Below are 21,047 nucleotides of genomic sequence, written 5' to 3'. Positions count from 1 at the left end.
GGCTTAGCATTCATCTTTTCATGCTTTTGACACATGTGGAGGGCTCAATATTTCTTAACTGCTGACTAATAGAATGAACAAATGACCTATAGGAAAGATAAAGCAAATCAGTTATTCTATATTAAAACATTTTTCCAAATATTAAAAAAAGGAAAGAAATGAAAAATCAAGATTATCCTACATAATGTCTAAACTGCAGTGGAAAATCCCATCATTGAAACAAAATGATTACAAGACTAGTGATTATAAATATATAAAGCACCAATGAAAGTGTTTCTTGAGGAATATTTAATTAGAGAAAACTTTCTGTGGTCTCTGAAGAGAAACTAGACACTTTTAAGAGCTTACTTAATAGTTAATCATTCTGTAAATTCATTTAAACATCTCTTCTCACGGGCATTCCTTTATTCTCAGTAAGTGACCCTGATCAAACATGGTCGTGATTCTTGTAGGCAAAATAAGATGACCATGGGCACAAACTTAAGGGCAGCTAAGAAGTATCCAGGAGAGGGTGCAACTGAGGAAATAAAAGCCAGCAGGAAATAACTGAGACAAGATGCAGGAGATGGGAAAATGGAACCAAAATTTACTTTTTACATGAAAAATCCTTTCTTTTTTTAATTAGTGCACATCAATTGTAAAAAGGAGTTTCATGTGATATTTCCATAAATGCATATAGTGTACTTTAATCAAACTTTAAGGGCAGGCTTTTGCAATGCTAGAATTTTTTTAAAGTGTTGCATTTGCATTGCTGAAAAGTATAATTCTTGGGGCCTACATGAGTGGGATGGTACAGGGACCCATTTTAGGAAACTTTGCTAGAAAAACAATATTTAGGAACACACTAGAATGAACGCTTAAGAATTGGCAGGTTGTTACAGTCCACAACAAATAGAGAACTTTTCTGTCCGCTTCAATGTGTTCATCAAGTGCTATATAAATACAGTTTAGAAAAAAATATAAATTAACTTAAAATCTATATTTGAAATATAGACAGAAAGGAAACGAAAAGGATTCCTATATTTGTAAGGCTTAATTTTGAGAAGTAATTAAGGTCAATGATAGTCTTTGATGAAAGCCACATTGTGACTAGAAGCAAAAGAACAGTTTAATGGACCCCTTGTGTACATAAGCAATTTGTATATTTCCCAAATAAGGCCAGGACTGCCTTTATACACAGGTGGGCATAAATGCACACACTTTAGGATAAAATCAAAATAATTACAATTTTCATGAGGAAAAGCCACTTTTACTTTCAGAGAGGCTCTGACACTCTAAGAGCAATCTGAACCAAGGAAGTCAAAGATATTTGAACTAAAGCTGTGAGCTCTGAACTCAGCAGGGCCAGAGGCTTTGCAAACTCTAACACTTTCTTTGATCTCTTCTTTTCTGGTCCTTACCAAATGTCATTTACTTTTTGCTGAGTTTCCTTCAATTCTTATTTTTTTATTTCAAAATCTCTAATACCAATGTCTCTACTTTTTATTGTACATATTGGAACCTATAAGTAGCTGAAACTGTGATCCCCCCCATCACACTGAGAGCATTCATTTCCTTATTATAAAAAAGTAGTCCCTTCAAACTATATTACTGTCATTTGTTCAAGGTTTTAAACTCCCTAATGAGTTAATTTCAAAAGAAAAAATAAAATCTAATGGATTTAGACTATAAACAAAGACTATCTCAATTGAAGAATCTATGGAGAGTGGAAATAGTTTCCTGCCTGGAATATATTTTTCCTATCCTGCTAATTTGAAAAAAATCTATGATTCATTTCTATGATTCTTTCAGGTTAACACATAAGATTCCCTAATCATTTGAAATTCAAACAATCATACAAGCTCTGGGTCAACTTAATGCTGTCTTTGCAAGAATTTATTCTCACATTACATATGAGCTACTCATGTGCATGTGCTCAGGGCATAAGTAAAAATACTCCTTAGTCTTTTTATTAGAAACTACATAGAAATCTCTAGTGGAAGCAACTCTCCATATTTTTATTCTGATACCTCCCTGAATGTTACTTGGTCATCTTCTCAATGAGATGCTAAGGTCCTTGAAAACAAAGTTGTGGCTTTGTCTTGTCTGCCATTCTGCTCCTCCCTATTTCTCTCCCTTTCTGTAAGAACGTAACAGATGCTTAAAAAATGGTTGCTGAGTTAGATCAAAACTAGGAGCTGTGAGGTCACAAAACATTCACATGCATTAGGCAGTGAGCTGAGAGGTTGAGGGCAGACAAGGGAGATCTTGTGAGTCACAGCACTGAGTCCAGAAGATAATGTGAGAGATAAATAACAAAGTGGAAGTCATGACTGAGAGAACAAGGTACCTCAGCTGGGAGCCAGGATGACTTTGGGAAACAATCCCCAAGCTGGTCTAGTCTACCAGAAGGTGCCACTTAGGCTCAGAGTCACTTTTAGTTGGTCAGATATCCACTTTATCCTAAAGGCATCTCCTTGAACTTACAGAAATATTTTCCTCAACAATGGAACTAACACTAAATCACAAACTGTTCTAACCCTGAAGATCTTGCTATTCACAGTAAAAACATAAGGACACTCTTCTGAATCCTATTTAAATAATAACTCTGCTTTTCTAGCAGCCCCAAAATCTTGAAGACAGTACCTTTGCTTGAACAATGGCTTTTCCTCACTGTACCTGGGAGATTTCATTTTAGATTCAAGCTGTAGATAAGAATGATTTCTCAAAGTAAATTTAGACTCAAGATCTGAGTCTGTACATGGCTGATTGTATATTTATCAAGAAACAAGTTTGACATGAGTTGAGGAAAATGTTGCATAAATGAATAAAGTGATAAAAAGTAAATTATATGTATAAGGTGTCAGATGAGTGACAAATATGATTTGTCACTAAGGTCATTACTGCCTTTATACATATATGTGCACGTGTGTGTGTACAAACTTAAAATATACACAAATTATTTCCTCAGGTTAATTGGGTCATAGATTTAAATTTATACTTTACTAATACAAGAGCTAAAATTAAATTAAATCTTAATTCTGTTCTGAGTCATTTGCTCCATGGGTCAGGTTAAGAGAGAATTTAGAATCCAGTCAAGTAGAAATTGTGTGTGAGATATTCTCAAAACTCAAAATTTACATTTGGAGACAAGGCAATGAATCAATAATTTTGCAAAATGGATACACTGAGTTAGAAACAAACAAAAAGTCACCTACATGATATAAACCTACACTATCCAATAGAGCCACATACAGCCATATCCCAAGAGCCTTACAGTCACACACAGCCAGCTCTTACTAGACCACAAAGAGCTCAAGAGAAGTTCTGAGCCTTGTACACTTGCTATTGAGAGCATACACTTTTTCTACCTGTCTCAATCATTAAATTTTTAGATTAATTTCCTTTAATGATGAGCCAGACTCATGTTTATGATTGAAAATGATAGAAAAACAACCTTAATGAAGATGTTTAACTTAGAAACTGCCACAATCAAACATAGACCTTTCCCAATGTAATTAATTTTTTTCAAGATAATTTATCTTATTAAAATATGGTAATTTACCACAGGTTCAGATTGTCTGAAGCCTTTCTAAGATTGAAAGCTAACGTTAATGCCTTGCTATAAGCAGTGTAATTTGAACCTAATAGACTCTGGCACATAAAAGTTAAAACAGTTTATTTATTTCTAAGGTTCATACAGGTATCTGGCTGTGTCCAGGAATCTGCCTATGGCTAGGTATTGGGGTACAAAGGGAGGCCAGAAAGAGCATAACTGTCTCAGCCCAGAGGAGCCAAGTGTCCCCTGGCACGTCCTTGGCCGATAAAGACTTCAGAAGAAAACCCTTGCACAGACACAATTTTGACATCAGTATGCTCAATTCAAAAATCAGTGCAATTGGAGGTTTAATGAGGCACTTTGTTATTCTCTGAAATAAAAATGGAAAAATAGAGACCGAGTTCTTCAGGCTTAATTACCACATCTGTTATTAGGCACTTTACCATGATTGACTGGAGTGTATGTCGGACACAGTGCCAAAAGCCTCCCGTAAAAGCAGCTTCCCACTCAGTGCCTGAATGGCAGCCGTCCCTGTTACAGCTAGGATTTCCATGGCAAACAAGCAAAGCCTGGTGCCCACAGGCTGCTGTGCCAGCTGAAGGCACTTTTTCCTGGTGCCAGTTAAGATGGAAGCAGGGCCTGCCTGCCTGCTCTGATTTCTGCCCCTCTCTGGTTTCCTTCTCCTCCCTGTCAGTCTCACCCACACTTCCTTGGACCCCATGACAAAGAGGTGTCCCACAGCCAGACACAGGCAGCTCATGACTGTAATCTTAACTATTTGGGAGGCAGAGACAGAGAGGATCTTAATTCAAGGCTAGCCAGGCAAAAAGTTGGCAAGACCCCATCTGGGGGTCTTGGCTGGCATGATGACATGTGCCTGTTATCTCAGATACTGAGATAGGCTTAAAATAGGAGGATAAAGGTCCAAGCTTGCCTGGACAAAAAGTTAGACCCTATCTCAAAAATAACCACAGAAAAAAGGGCTGGAGGTGTGGCTCAAATGGTAGAGTACCTGCCTAGCCAGCACGAAGCTGCAGTTCAGACCCCAATACCACCACCTCTCACTATGGAGAGAGGTGCACCAGGGTGAGCTCAGTGGGGGCCAAGCTGCAGTTTTGTTACAATGCCTACTTGGTGGGCATTAAAATTTGGAGTTAGGATGGGATGCTGCATTTTGTAGCTCCTGAGGAAATTATGACTAAAACAATCACACAACATCAAGAAAGCTGGTTTCTCTGAATAGCTGCCTTAGGCCGTAAGAACAAAAATGATTATTTCTGAATACCAACAACCAAATGAGATTTCAGAAATTTAGTGTTGTCTGCATATTAGAGAATCTTATTGCTATCATTTCTTGTCCTTGGCTAAATTATTCAACGATTCCTTCAAGTCTGTTAAGCAGGCAAGCGGAAGATGTCCTAATTAAACTGCAGTTCATTTTTAAAGGGTTGCCTTCATGTAATGGGCCATCATTCGACATTTTTAAAATGCAAAAATCTGGACACCCATAGCTTTCACTATCCCTAAGTCAAGTTCCTGAGCTGGTAACAACACAGGGACAATTACTGGCACACAAAAAAAGGTCTCTTTAGAACAGATGCAGAAGCGTGAAAGCCACAGCAAACACCTCCCATCTGCACACATGCTGGGTAGAGAAAAAGACAATACCTAACACAGCCCTGCATGTCTCAGGCAAACAGGAGTGCAACAGCTCAGAAGATCAAGGCATGACAGAACTAACAAGAAAAGACCAAAACTTCATTTAAATATCTTCTTCTGGAATCATCACTAGAGTATAAAGAGGAACGGCCTTGAGCAGTCTCCTTATTTAATGTACTCTTCAGGACAAGACTATATATAGTTATGATGTACTTACGAGTTCATTTTTTAATCCCACACAATATCTACAGTGTTTTGGATGTGTGATTTGACACTCAAAAGGTAATTCAGAAATAATGGTGAGAAATGTGAGAAATTAAGAGTCTTCGAATTCCAAAGGTCTTCTCAACACTTCATAAAAACTAAAAGGAATATGGAGTGTTATCTAGAAAGGAAGAGGCACTTATAAAAGTCATTAGCTAACCATGTTGAGAAGATTCAGACATGCAATCACTCTTTCTGTTTTAGGGACAGGAACTGAAGGTCCCTAGAGACTTGTCCTGAAAGCCAGCCACTTTGCAATAATCTTTCCAGCCTGAGGAGGTGAGGGGATGGGGGAAAAGACTTCAGGAAGTAGACCTCAGCCTTCCCAGACAAATGATGGTCTCGCTTGGTATCATATACTTGCTGCCAGTCATGACTGCTGAGCGGCCCTCCTATATTCCTCAGACTATTGAGCTCTGCCTTTGTCTCCTCTGTCCCTATAATATAAATGACTGAGTTTAGATTGAAACTAAGCCTTTCCAAGGTTCTCTTTCTTCTTTATCCACAATGAGCTTTAGTAACTCCTTAAGAAGAGAAGATCATACAGCATGGCAAAAATGAAACCAACTAATTATAAATAATGTGAGGGTCATTCTCCAGTTAAGTAAAAATAAGCAATCTCAAAGCAAAATTCCTTCTGGTGGACTGACTTAAGTGGTAGAGCACCTGCTTAGCAAGTATGAGGCCCTGAGTTCAATCCCTAGAACCACAAAAAAAAAAAAAAAAAGAAGCAAAATTCCTTGATAAGAATTTTTACAAGTAATGGTTTTTTGTGGTATTACAAAGACAAGAGCTAACTTTAAAAAGCTCTGAAAGCAATTTGGTAATCATTCTTTTGACATGAGGCCAAGAACACATGCAATAAAAGAGATGAAATTAACTTCATCAAAATGAAAACTTTTCTGCATCAAAGGACAGCATCAACAGAATGGAAAGACAACCTACAGAATAGGAGATGGTCCCTGTAAATCGTGTACATGAGAGAATCAGTATGTAGACTATAAAAGATCTCCTACAAACAAACAATGAACAACTCAACAAACACAACAATCTAATTAAAAGTGGGCAAAGGATCTATATAGATTTTTTTTTAATTTCAGAAGTTTATTTTTTAACTTCACAGAATTTTAAGTGTCAGGACATGTCATTACTTTGTTGATTATTATATAACATGTTATCCACATGTTGTCTTTCATTTCTTTATTATATATGTGTGTAAACATATATTTCAAAAAGCTGCAAAAATTAAATACAAAGTTCCGATCTTTATAGCTCTCCTCTTTGCAATGAGGAGTTTAATTCAGTGTGGTGGTTGTTGCTTATAAGGTGACTTTGGGGGGTGATGGAGAGATGTTGGTCAAAGAGATTGAACTTTAACCTAGGAAAAAGTTCTGAAGATCTAAGGTACAGTGTAGCAACTCTACTTAAAACACTGTATCATAGACCTAAGACTTGCTAAGCTTGCAACTTTTTAAGCAGGTGTATCTTTTTTTTTGTCATTCATTTTATTATTATTATTATTGTGCTGGGTGGGAGTGCACAGTAGCATTTACAAAGGTTCTTACAATGTATCAAATATACCATACTTGAATTCACCCCCTCCACTCCTCTCTTTCGTCCCCTCACCCCTAGTTCCTGGAACACTTTCAACAGGTATCATTTTCTAGGCAAGTATATCTTAAGCATTCTCACAGAAAAAGAAAAGGTAACTCTGTGAGGTGATGAATGTATTAATTAACTTGATTGTGGTAATCATTTCACACGGATACATACATAAAATTATCACCTTGTACACTTTAAATGTATCCATCTTTGTCAATTGTTCCTCAAAAAGCTGATAAATGCACATAATTTATATTATATTTAAGAAAGAATTATTTATAATATCAACATACAATTATCATTTTTAACCAGCCATGTGAGGAACATGTGCCTGTAGTCATAGCGATTTAGGAGGCTGAGTTGGGAAGATCAGTTGAGCCCGGGAGTTTGAAAACAACCTGGGCTGTAACACAGAGACCCCAGTTCAAAAAAGAAGACAATCACTGGCTATGCCAGATGCAATACCAGGTAGGCTAAGGTAGGAGAATCATGAGCCTGGGCTACATAGCAACAGCCTGTCTCCAAAGCAAACAAACAACAATACATTTATATAGACATTCCTTTAAAGATGATATGCTGAAGACAATAGCACATGAAAAAATGCTCAACATCACTAATCATTAGGGAAGTTCGAATCCAAACCGCAATCAGACACCCCTTCACACCCATTAGGATAGATGATTATCCCTCCCCCCGCTCACACCCCCCAAAGAAAAAACAGAAAATGATTAAGTGTTGGTGAAAATGTAGAGAAACATGAAACCCTTGTGTACGGCTGGTGGGAATGTACTGTGGAAAACAGTAGGGTAGTTTCTCAAAATAACAAATAAACAAGGATGGATTGCCATATAATGCAATAATTACTCTTGTGGATATTTACTCCAAAAGAATTGTAAGCAGAGACTTGAGCAAATTTTTGTACACCAATGTGCATGACAACATTATCCATAATACTCAAAAAGTAGAAACAATAAATGTCTACTCATGGATGCACGGGTGAGCAAAATGTGGTATGTGCATGCAGTAGAATATTATTTGGCCTTAAAAATGAAGGAAACCTGGCACATGCTACATCATGGATGTACTGTGAAGTACTCAGCCACAAAGGGGCAGATACTATATGACTGCACTTGTGTAAGTACCAATAGCAGTCAAATTCATAGAGACAGAAAGTTGAATATTGGTTGCCAGGGACCGCAGAGAAGGAAATGAGGAGGTGCTAGTTAATGGGTACAGAGTTTCAATTTGGGAATAACAAAAAAGTGCAGAAGATGGATGGTAGTGATGGTTACCCAAGAATGTGAATGTTCTTATAATGCTTTACATACACTTAAAAGTGCCGAGTTTTAGGGCATGTGTATGGTATAAAAAATATCTAAAAGTGAGCCAAGGTCTAATGAGTAACAGTTGTCTTCCCAAAAGGTAGAAGCTCCTTGCTCATTTTTTTCACTACCCATCTGCATAGCTAGGACGGACCTCCAGGAACTCGTCCATGGATCACACACACTCTGGTATCCAATTGCTAGAACCCAAGAGTGAAAGGAGGAAAAACATCTCTCTCCTCTCAATCTCACTTCTCTACTCCTAGAGGGCTTTGTAACAGACATCAATCTCTCCAGAATCCAGACTCAGAATCCAAAAGGAAGCGATTTAAGTTTCTCTATTTTATGCCAATGGAAACCCAAGGAGTGTCAAATGTTTTTGAAACCAGGTTGCCATATGAGAATTCCAGCTCTCCACTCCTGCCTGCCAGTATACTTTGACTTGATTGTTGAACTTGGAAGGTCTTAGGAATCTGAACCTGTTTGTGCTCCTTACTTTATCAGAAAGGTTCTAAGGAATTTGAGGTTTTAAAAGAACTTGTCTTCCTTCCCTTCTTAATTCCTCAATTTGGATTTTCTGGGTCAGAGCAAAGTAGCCTTACTTTCCGGTTTCAAGTGTTTCTTCTCCCATAATTGCTAATGAAGTAAGTATTACACAAACAGTGTTTTTTGAATCTAGAGTGTCAATCTTGAGCGCTTCTGGCAGGTACTACCATGGACCAGTTGTTATTTAGAAGTTCTATAGGGAGAAAAGAGCTTAAAAGATCAGGTCACATTGCACTCTCCAACAAAGCAGGGTACAGCTGTACCAGGGATTCTGAGCAACTGCTCCATGAGAAGACAGCAAGACTTCTGTTTTCCTGTAGGGTCTGCTCAGGTCACGGCATGTGGCATGGATTAGAGCCCTGGCCTCCATTACCCAGTGGGGCTGGACTCGGGGGTTTGCACACAGCACCCTGGAACTAAGGCTCTCCACCATCACCTGACACTCACACGCAAGATCTCTTGGGATACAGAAGAAGGTATCAGGCTTACCAAAAATTTTTAAGCAAACAATTTCTTTTTAAAAAACTGATAGATAAATTTTACAAAGAAAGAACACAATTCATTTTTACACATTTTCCCCAAGATCCACCATGGTAGTGGAAAATAATGTGTCTGTCTGGACAGGATGTTTGGATTTAAGTCTGATGTTAGCTAAATTTTGAGACTCAGTAAAAAGCATGGCTTAAAAAAGAAGGGTTCCACAGATGAGTTTATGGTGTTACCCTAACCATGAGGCAACACGGATGAAGAGCTCTCAGGAAAACAAATGCCCATCACTTATCTCAGCTTCTCCAGGGCACAAAAGGGCAGAAAGAGCAGCTCTGTATGGCCCATGGTTGACTCTCTTCCAGTTGGTATCTAGCTCTGTGGCCAGCCCCCAGCAGCTGGCTTAGAATGGAGGCCTCACTTGCCTCATTCCTACTGCCCACTCAGCTGTACCCCCACAATCCAAAACAGTGTCAGGTGTTCCCTTGTCAAGTTCATGGGTTTGGGGAGAGCTTTGGGGAGAGCTTCTTTGATCTCTGGTCTTATAAGTAAGCACAAGTACACTGGAGCTTTCTGAGATGCTTAGATCAAACAGTGGGGCAGAGCTAGAACTCAAGGCCAGTTCTTTGAGCACTAGCAAGACTCTCTTTCCACTACTGTGGGTTATCCAATTGAGCTCGAGGGCAAAAGCATTTTCTTGTTTCATTCAAAGCCACACCAAGACAAAACAAAACAAACATTTTAAAGGGCTGGTGACATCGCCTGGAGATCTGTAGTGCAGCCAATACAATCGTTGCGCCAGGATTAGAAAACAAAAACATTACTCACGTTGCTGCAGTTCTAAAGTGGGCAGCTATGCTCATGGGTAGTGCTGGAATTTTCAAACATGGATGATTTCCTCACACCCCCACCCCCTCACAACTCAGCATAAAGTGCATTGAGATACAACTTGCACTGAGCCAATGATGTGAAATGTCCTGAAAGTGAATCTGTCCTTAAGTAGCTTTGCTTCTATTACCATGAGTTGCCATCCATCCTTCAACAACAAATCTGAGACCCAAATGCTAACCAGTAAGCATCTTTACCTCCCCAAACCACTCAGCTGCTAGCAACTGCTGGGCCCAAAGGAATGGGTGGTCCAGTCACTGTGCATAACTTTTTCTTCTTAGGCACAGTACCTGGAGCTCAGTGGTAGACCACTTGCCTAGCATTCAAGAAGCCCTGAGTTCAGTCCCCAGAATAAATAAATAAGTACACTACCCAAACCTATTACCAATTCAGTCACCTCCTCACATCTGAGTGAGCAAACCAAAAGGAAGGATGAAACTACCCAGAGGTTCCCAGTACACACTCGCAGGGGTTTGCTCTACCAGGATTTTACTTGTGATGGATCCAATACTTAGACAGACAGTGCTTATGTTTTAAAAGAACTGGTTTTTGGAACTCAGACACAAAAACCTATCCAGCTTCCACAGCCCTTTCTTCATTTACTCTGTTCTGAAAAATGGCCTGGCGGCAGGACTTGGTTGCCATCCTTCTCAGCAGTGACATATTTACCATTGAAGGAGACAGAAAGGGCATAGCAGTCACTAACTCATAAAAACAGTGCAGTCTCCCTTAGAGCCAGTGAGTGAATCTACACACCACTGTGGCCCTAACTGCACAGTCTCATTTTCACAAACAGTGCAACCTGGCCAAGAAAGGAAAAAAGCTCTTCCAAATTCTCCAGCAAGGCAGGACACTCCTTAGGTCAAGCTACTAGAAATCCTACTTGGATGAAGCTACTGCCTTTGCCTGTCACACCCAAAAAAACCCCAGAAAGATCAGAGTCCTGTCTGGTAGGAAGAGGCTACACACACGCACATGCTTGAAATTCTACAAGCTAACTTAGTGATCATCTTTGGAAGGGCTTTGGACTTCATACCATACCATACCCTCAACCAAAGACAACTGAACTGGGAGGTGGCCATGGGAATAGAGGGCTAGCTCAGAGGACAGCCAAGATCACAAAAAGTAAACTCCACAGCAGTGCTGGGCTGCAGAGAGGCCCTTTGATCAACCCCAGGCACTGCACAAACAAAGCTACAAAACATTATTTACATACTGCCTGGAAAGAAAGACAAAGAATTTTTTTTCCAGACTTATCTTGGCAGAGCTACATACTACAAGCTTTTTTGTCTTGGTTTTGTTTTTTTTTTTTTTTTTTTTTTTTTGGTTTTGTTTTTTTAATGGCAGAAGAAAAGTGCCTTTGCTCCAGGTTGGTCTTCCCCAAAATAAAAGACCATCGGGCTCAGGCATAGGAGGAATTCCCAGCACCAGCATCCTTGGCTGGACCAGGTACAGTCTGCACCCTTCTGGAGGAAGATGCCTTGTCCTCAGTGCAAGGATCCCCCACCCCCTTTCCTAGCCAGGTGAATTGCTCCCGCCCTGGCTGCTTGTCCTCACCCACCAGCTCACCACTGCTGGATGCAATCTGCCTATATCCCATGGAAGAATAGCTACAAAGCCAATTGTTCATGAACTTAAAAGTCCAAAGTATAAACTTCCCAGGCTCTTCCCTTACTTCAAACCCTCCAACAAGGGTTCTCACCAGCTTTTGTCTATGTCACTCTTCATTAGCACCCACACAGAAAGAAGAAAGATGAGGCTAGGGGAATTTGAATCAAGCAGCGATTCAACCTTTGGGCATCACACTGGTGTGTGATGGGAAATAAATCAAGACCATTCATTTAAATGAACATTGGGACTATGATTTAGTTCAGTTTTTTATGCTATTCCTGTGTCCCCACAGTTCTGAATAATCTTGAAATTAGTCAGATCTACATAATTTTTTTAAAAAATATTTTGATCTGTTTGTGTTGGACTACAAGGGCTGCAGGAACAAAATACAAAGGCGGAATTTATATGCTAATTAATCCAACAAGTGCATATCCAACATAGTATGGCATATTAAAGACAGCTTAGACCTGAGATATAACAAACAAGGATTGTGGAATAGACTCTAAGTTAAAAACAGAAGTGAGCTAAACAAATCATTGGGTAGAAATTCATCAGATACAGACAAACAAACAAACAACAATTATTAAACATTTGCTGTATGCTAGGCAGTAAGTTCTTATCATAAAATTATTATTATTATATAACTTATTATACAATTCTTCTTATTATACAATTAATCTTTCTATCAGCTCTATGAGGGAAGTACCATCATTATCCCTGCCTAAGTGATAAAGAAACTGAAGTATAAGGGAACTGGCTTAAGGACATGTATCTACTAAATGGCAGAGTGAGCAGAACTGAAATTTAGAAGCCTGGTTCTAAAAAATACTCATAAACCACAACACTGTAACACATCCAAGCCTGCTACCAGACATAGCAGTCAGTGCTTGAAATGTATATTAGAACACAAATCACAAAGGGCAGGGAATTGCTTTATCTTATGTATTGCTCCATCCCTAACAGAAGACCTCAGGGAAGCTAATAGGTAATTAATAAAAATTCATTGAATATATACATAGTGGATTATGTAGATATAGTGAAATTACTACAATAGACTCCTTACTGTCTTTCCTATTCTGATTCTATTTTCTGCTCCTATCATCAATGCCAAACCTCTGCTCAATGCCTTATGAATTTAGGCATTGGCAGTTAACTTCCAAGACTTCCCTTCTTGGTTCCAACCTACACTTCAAAACTTATTTCTTAATATTCCACTATACAAACACTCCACTGTGACCACCCTGCCTGTCCCTACCCTTGTCTACCCCATCCCTGCCCAGCCATGTACATTCTTACCAACTGGGATTCTCTCTCCCTTTTCTCTGATCACATGAAGCCCATTTAGCTTTCAAAGTCCATCTCTTCCAGCAAGCCTTCTCTAGTCACCCAAATCCAGTGATCTCCTTCTGTGCAGGGTTAACCTGCTGCTCTTCCTTTCCTGCCTTAATAAACACATTGCTCTTGTCATGTTGTCTCCCCAACATGCAGTTAAGGCTTATCTCATAGCAGACACAAAATAAATGTGGATTGACTGATCTATGCAGATACATCTTACCTAAATGTAAAACATCTGCTGACTTTGTAAAAATAAAGGTAAAAATTTTAATTAAGATAAAATTCACATAACCTAAAATTCAACAAGTGCTGTTTCCAGAACATCTCCATTACTCAAAAAAAACCTCAAATATACATGAAATAGTCACTCCCCCATTTGCCTTTTCCTGGAAACCACCAATCTACTTTCTGACTATATGGATTTGTCTCCTCTAGATATGCCATGTGGGAAGGATAATATACTATATGGACTTTCATGTCTACCTTCTTTTACTTAGCATTGTATTTTCAAGATTCATCCATGTTGTAGCATGTGTCATGCTCCATTCCTTTTTACGGCTGGATAATATTCCAATGTGTACATGTATCACATTTTGTTTAGCCATTTATCAGCTGATGGACATGTGGGTTGTTTCCACCCCAAAGAAATAGTTTTGGTTATTTTGAATAATGCTTCTATGAACATGTACTTACAAGATTATATATTGTTTGAACACCCATTTTAAATTCTGCTGTTTTCTTGGAGGAACAAACTCATTTACTAGCAGCCCAATCTAACTCCTTAGTCATGTATCTAAAAACATCTATGCTCATGAGTAAATATAACTGTTTTTGTATTCCAAAATATTTCAAATTTGGACTGGAGGTGTGGCTCAAGCAGTAGAGTGCCTGCTTTGTGAGCTCCTGCTTTGCCAGCTCAAAACCTTAAGTTCAAACCCTAGTCCCACACACAAAACATCTTAAATTCCTTGTAGTTGGCATTTGATATTGGGGACTATACTTACTAAATTCTGTGCTTAATTGGTAGGATCTTTTTAAAGCACCTGAATGGTTCACTCATAAGAAGCATAAAAGCAGACCTTATTCCTAAATATATTATCTTCCCTATTTAACATTATCTGATGTTAAATCATGATAAGTAGCATTTATGCATAACTTACTTCTGTGCCTACCTCTATGCTAAATGCAACACTCTTTGAATCATATACTATTATCATTCCACAGGTAAGGAAGAGTCTTAGAGAGCTTCAGTGGCATGACTGAAGGTCACAAAGCTTTAAGGACTATGGATGGGATTCCCAACCCAGATTGTCACGTTTCACATAGTAAATAACAGGACCCAAAGTAGATCAAACCTATCAGAATCTTTCACTTTACCCACAAGCTTACTCACATGCGTTTGTAGAAATCAACATTCAACCTTTAAGTCGAATGCCCAAAATGAAGTGTACAGAATGTGTCATACCTGTTACAGATGTGAAATGTCCATCTCAAATCCAAGGGCCCCAAACTTTCCTTTGGAAAATAAATCATTCCCATTTTCTCCATTGAGTCTATCATTTCCATGTTATTAAAAAAAACTGGATTGTTCTACAAGTACAATAACTCACTCTGGTGCAATCTATGCAGCCCATACTATTGAATGGTGGGAGTCCTCTAGACAGAAAAGGAGCACAGACTGCTCTGGGGCTGGAAGCTCTGTTTGGCTGCCAAGGCTCTTCCACCTTCACAGGTAATGCTCCTGGACCTCACTACAGAGCTTAGCAAGTAACAACTGAGATAAGTAAGAGAGATGAGCAAAAAACACACTCCTCACATCACTGTATCCCAATAAGAAAAATGAAGGGGAACTAAAGCATTCCAACATTAGAATTTTGGAAAGATGTCATCTGAAGATGCAGAAAAACATTATCATCCACAATGTCAGTTCCTGCTTTTCCTGGCAGATTACAATGAGCAGGAGGGTGGAGAGTGAGAATGTGATTTGCTGCTTGGCTAATGTAGAGGGGTGCTTTTGTTTTAGACTCTAAACAGTGGGTTTCTGCTAGGCACTGGGTCTGCTGCCTACAAGAGCATAACAATTGCCTAAAATGATGCTGGTCTATTGCCTTCCATTCTCGGCTCTTCTGGCTAGAGAAGTAAGGGTGAGTTAGTGGATATTTAAAGCTATAAATTCTCCCAACCCCAGTGACATTCAAATTATGTGACCCTTAGGGGTTTCCAGAGTTTACCATTTCTCATCACTACTACAGTTTTAATTCTACACTAACCATGGGCCTTAACATTTTGAACTTTTTATTGAAGTGTGGAAATATACCCACAAAGAAGGTGTATAGTTAAAATTGAACTGCTCAGTAGTTTTTCACAAGCTGAGCACACCTGTACAACTAGGCCTATTTGTACACAGCAGTGTTGAATCTCAGAAGCTTTGTGTGGGCAGAGTTTTGATCCTGAAAGAAAACTAAGTCCCAATAAGCATCCTATGCCTTCCTATGGGGAAGGAGGAGGAGAAGGAGGCAGAGGAGGAGAAAGAAAAGCGGAACAGGGGAAGGGGAGAAGGAAGAAGTAGAAGAGGAGGGAGAGGAAGAATCAACATACAATATTCCTGGGTTTTTGATAAATGCTGTACCTATGCAGAACTTCAAGTACAGCATAATACTCTTCCTCAGAACACTGAGGGACAATCCTCTTTCAATCACACAGAGGCAAAAGAGCAGGTATAATGATAATGAACTGAAAATTAATTAATCAGGCTTGTGCTTAACACAATCCTTTTGCCACCAGTGAAGTCTCCTCTTCCGCTTCTCCACTTCAAAGACATCTATATCACTGACAAAACCAAATATCCATTTAGTAAAGGATAAACAAACAGCAAGAAGAGGGATAGTGGAAACATAATGAAGAAAATAAAGCCACTTGCCTCTACAATCCACTAGTTTCTCCTTCTTTAATGGATTTACAATGATCATGTATAATCAAGGTATAAGAACAGACTTAATTACAAGGAGCTCTCAGTGACCCCAAGCAAATCATATATTGCCCTCTCCTGGGCTGGACCTACTTAAGTGAGTGTTCCCATCGGGAAACCTCTTATCTCAGAGACAAAGGATTCCCACTGGCCTGAACTACCAACTACCTGAGCACCCCATGGAAATGGGCTCTCCAGAGCCCATTATATCCAAAAAGCCCATTACCTTCCCCATTCTGCTTTTCTCAATTTTATGTCTATTTTTTTAATTAAGAAAGGAAAAGAAAAGAAACAGAAAGAAAATATACACAGAAACTAGGAGCTAAGTCTCCCTCTGAAGGAAACCCAGAGGCACAGTCTGAATGAATGACACACATTTCATAAAAGGAGCAATCAGGCTAAAAGGACAATTCTGTTTGAAAGTCTGTGACCTTTGAAAAGGCTGTGACCTTGAATTTGAATCTTCTTCTGACACAAAGGATGTGTCCAATTGCTGAACTCGAGGATTAGATCTTCACAGGAAACTTGCAGTACTTTCCCTCCAGGGCTGGAATTCCGTCTGGAAGTTGGGGGTGAGGGTTAGTAGCTAAAGGGCATCTGGAGAGGTCTCTCAAACTCTTAACTGTCCAAGCCTATCAATATTTCTAATAGATATAATTGTATTTCAAACTCAGAAAAAAATGTTCAGCTTCAAGAATGCTTCCCAAATCTAGATTCAGAAAGAAATTAATTAATACTTCAAATATCTAATGATCATCACCCAGAGCAAAGAATAATCTTTCTCTGAGGTCACAGGCTTAATTTAGGCAAATTTTTAGAACAGATACCTGTCTTGGTTGAGCCTGGGGAAAGAGGTTAAAAAGTGTGCCTTTGCCTATCATGGACAGAGGGAGACTTTCTTTTACTATTAAAATAAATAAATTCTACATATAAGTCAGTAGAACAAGCAGAAAACAATTTCTACTTGGCAAAAGACCTACTGGGGTTCTGACAGACTTGTTTTTCCCTAACGCCATGTCTGCTCCTCCAAAACCAGCAGATTAATGAGGCTTCTACAGAATTACTTTTTCCCTTCCCAAATCCTACCTCTGACACATTGCTGCAAGTAGTTTAGCTGTGGAAGGCCTTGACCTCCTTCCTTTGTCTCTCTGGTTCAAGTGTGTCTGTTTCCTTGGGGCGACGAAGAAGCTCAGTTGGACGGCTGGCCAGAGCAGAGTGGAGCATCAGCCAACCCCAAACAATGAGCCCCTTTCTCCGGCTGTCACATGAACAGCGTTGTGTTACAGCCATTGTCCCTCCAAGTATGAAGGAGAGGCCCAGCTTCTCACAGACCAGCTATTCTCTGTGACCCCCTCTCGCCAAGTCACTAAAATTAAAAAAAAAAAAAAGCACTCCATTTGAACGGAGCGCTGCAACCCTAACAAGGGTTCTAGTACACCCCAGGACCACCTGCATGACTAGACCTTGCTACAAGTACACTAAGAATACACATCCGTGGTCCCTTCCACATACCTAATAAATCAAAAACTGAGAGGTGCCTGTATCTGCAGGCGATTCTGCTGCCTGAGAAGTTTGAGAACACAGGCTGAACAGAGCCTCAACCATTTCTAGCCTCACCAACAGCCTGGTTTTGCTCCTCTGTTTAAGGGATGAATCAGAGGCAGGGAGGATACTAAAAGGGCTTTATACTGTGGGTATGTTATACTGTGGTTATCACATCTTAGCATGGAAGGCAAAAACACCTGGGAAGAAGATAGATAAAAACATGAGGGCACCATGGGATGTAGGAAAGAAGACAGGAACATTTAAAAATATAACTTGCTCAAGGTACACTGTAAGCATGTATGGAATTATCACAATAATCCCTTTGTATTATTAATGTATGTTGATTCAAAAATAAAATTAAAAGTATTTTAAATAAAAATCCTAATGGCTGTCCAGAAGATAATAGGAATTTGAAAGGTGGGACATCAGTGCGAGGGAGAAGGGGAGGTACAGGAACAGTAAGACAGTGCTAGAGCAACCTGGTAGAGGCTGTGATCTTCAGAGAAGCACAGACCAGAGAAAGCTCCAATACTGGCATGAGATTTTAAAAAACAATCATTTGGGCTGGGACGTAGCTCAAAGGTGGAGCAATTGCCAAGCATACATGAGGCCTTGATTTGATCCCCAGCACCAGAAAAACAAAAGCATGTTTAACATTTAGTTTTAATATATAAGCTTCTCCTATAGTCCCAAACCTTAAAAGTGAACTATCCAAGCCACATGTTTGGTGTTATTTTCCAAAGTAAAGGAATTGTGTAACATTCATGACGAGGTAGGTGTCTTCATGCCAAAAAAAAACAGTTCCATAGCATGGCAGGATAATCTTTAAACTGCTTAAGGGTAAATATAAATTCCTATCCTAGTGACACAAGAAAAAGCACGGGCCCTGTCCTCATCCCTACCCCTGTGAATTTCCATAGTGGTTGAAAGGAATAAGAGTCTTCCATTTCACACCTTCACATGGAATGGGAAGGGGACTTTTAGTCAATTTTTATTTGAATCTCAGTAGGGCACCCCAATCATATCTGATTCACATCACAAAATAATAGCAGTATAATGTGAAGAGCTCCTTTAGTGAATACAGCATTATGGGGGATGGACAGAATCCAGTCCTGTAACCCTGTAAGTGGCTATCATAAAAATGATTCTCAAATGTTACCTCACCATTCCTGTGGAATGATCTAGTCACTATTAACTTGAAGGTGTCGTGCAAATCCCTGCCACCCCATGCCTGTTAAGCTCATCCCCTACCTAGGATGCCCTATCCATTCGAATCCTCTCTCCTACACAGCTCCCCTGATCATGCAGAGCCCTTTCCCAAGAGGGAACTTGGAGCGACTCTGAACTGTCTACCTGAACCTTACTACACCCAGCCTTACTTGGTCACGTGCACTTTTTATAATGTAGATTTTTTTGAAGGCAAGAACTTCTTGGTAATAACTCATAGCATTTATCTCTATACCCTATACATCTACTAAATGTTTAATGGAGCAAAAACTAAAATTCAAACCAATTACTTTTTTAAAGAAACAAAGTCACATCTTGACATCAATTCCATATATATATTTCACTGGGTACTAAAATTTTATTTTGACTAAAGGATTAATCTCCTGAACTCAAAATAAAGATTTCATAGTGAAAAATAAGTTTAATTTGTATATTTTAATTTTTTAATTTGTCATCAACAATATTTTTAAGGGACTAAGGGTCCCTTAAAATGTGTGCTTAGTTAGAGCGTGAAAGGCCCTGGGTTCAATCACCAACACCAAAAATATATATACTATGCATAAATATATATAAAGACAAACATGAGTCTTTGCCATAGGTATTTAAAAGATCCCTCATGGGAACCACCACTTGCGGCTATGTTTTAGAACTAACCAAATCTGCACAACTCATTTGGGTTGGACACAATATTAATGACAAGGTGCTTGGTCAGCTTTCCAATGGGGCCTCCTTGCTTCCAACAGTAAGATGTTTTTAACAGATGCTAACATCCTGCACATGTACCCATCAAGATGAGGCTTTCCATACTATTTTCTTTGTCTTCGAAAGTAGCAAGGGATATAATTTATTGCCTTCTGAATAGGAAGCTGAGGTGTTAGAATGTTTCACATAGTTTCTTTATCTAGGAGAATAAATCACTAGAAATGAAGTAGGAAAGGAAATCAATAGAAATGAATAGTGATCATAACAGGATATATTATCGAATTCGCATTTTCAGACTGGTTAATAACACACAGTATGCATCATCAATTAGCGTCCACATGTGATTTGCAGTTCCACAAATAAAGTTCTAGAAAGTAAAATAACCTTGATTTGTACCTTATTTTTTCCTCATAGTATGTGACATCCTTTTATTAAGCTCCCTAAATGAATCCTCTATAATAGCTATGTTTAAAAAGAGTAAGAATGATCATGGTGAAAAATAATTTTAAACGCTGAAGAGAAAGAAAAGATGAATATAAACTTCAGGGGCAATCAGATACTGACAATTAATGAATGAATGAATAAATTAAGAGACCAATTAGAAGATGTACAAAAGCACAGGCAGAAAATGATCCAAGCTTACACCAAGGTAGAAAAAGTTCATTTTAGAAACAGAATTGAAAAACAAGGAAAATAACAGAACTGGATAAATCTAATATTTAGTTCTTGAAACTAATTTTTAAAACTAAATAAGTGGGGCACACCCTTGAGTACCTGAGAACAGAAGCAATCCTTAACATGGCTGTGTTTGGAGTCCAACAGTGTTGGGGCTTTGTACTACATTTACATGCTCCCACCTCCCTGCCCTACACACAGATTTTACTAGGATGCATCCGTGAGCCGACACTTCAGCTTTTGCAGTAGCATCATCTGATTATTACCCTGGAAATTATTCATCTGCTTACTGAGATGTATTTCCATATGATCATTATTACAAAAGGTGAATGGGAACTGGGAAAATGAAAAGCCTAATAGTAATCATGAGAAATATTTTTTCCTCATGAAGTTAATGTAAATAAGCCAAAGACAAAAGTTATGATACATATCAAAAATGGCAAGTCTTTAATCTAGATCAGACATTTATTGAACTCAAACAGGTCAATTTTTGTTTAAATGAGGAGGAAATAACCAAACTTATAGAAAGATTAAAAAAAGAAAATGAAAGAAGTATACACTGAATGTTGCATCTAAATGGCAAGGTATAATGAGAGATTTTGTAATGTACTTGACTTTCTAAGGTCAGTATCCCTTATAACATGTAGGCTTGGACCTACTTTCAGGAATACATTTTGCA

At 38.8% G+C, this 21,047-nt stretch overlaps 1 protein-coding gene across 4 annotated transcripts in view; it reads right to left on the bottom strand.

The window, feature by feature from the left end:
• The window catches only part of Megf10 (multiple EGF like domains 10), a 164,364-nt gene that overhangs the window by 138,916 nt on the left and 4,401 nt on the right, over nt 1-21,047 (bottom strand). Inside the window, exon 1 of one of the 4 annotated variants that reach the window (XM_074076612.1) lies at nt 17,306-17,487. The exons of 1 other annotated variant lie outside the window; for it this stretch is intronic. The gene's annotated coding sequence lies outside the window, so the exon portion shown is untranslated. Of the gene's footprint in view, nt 1-17,305; nt 17,488-21,047 lie in introns of those variants that run through there. 2 more of the 4 variants (XM_074076611.1, XM_074076609.1) reach the window with 2 other exon arrangements.

The sequence above is a fragment of the Castor canadensis genome, chromosome 6, assembly GCF_047511655.1.
Source record: "Castor canadensis chromosome 6, mCasCan1.hap1v2, whole genome shotgun sequence".
NCBI lineage: Eukaryota > Metazoa > Chordata > Mammalia > Rodentia > Castoridae > Castor > Castor canadensis.
Note: the sequence above shows the minus strand (reverse complement) of the source record. Positions and strands in the feature narration are given on the sequence as shown.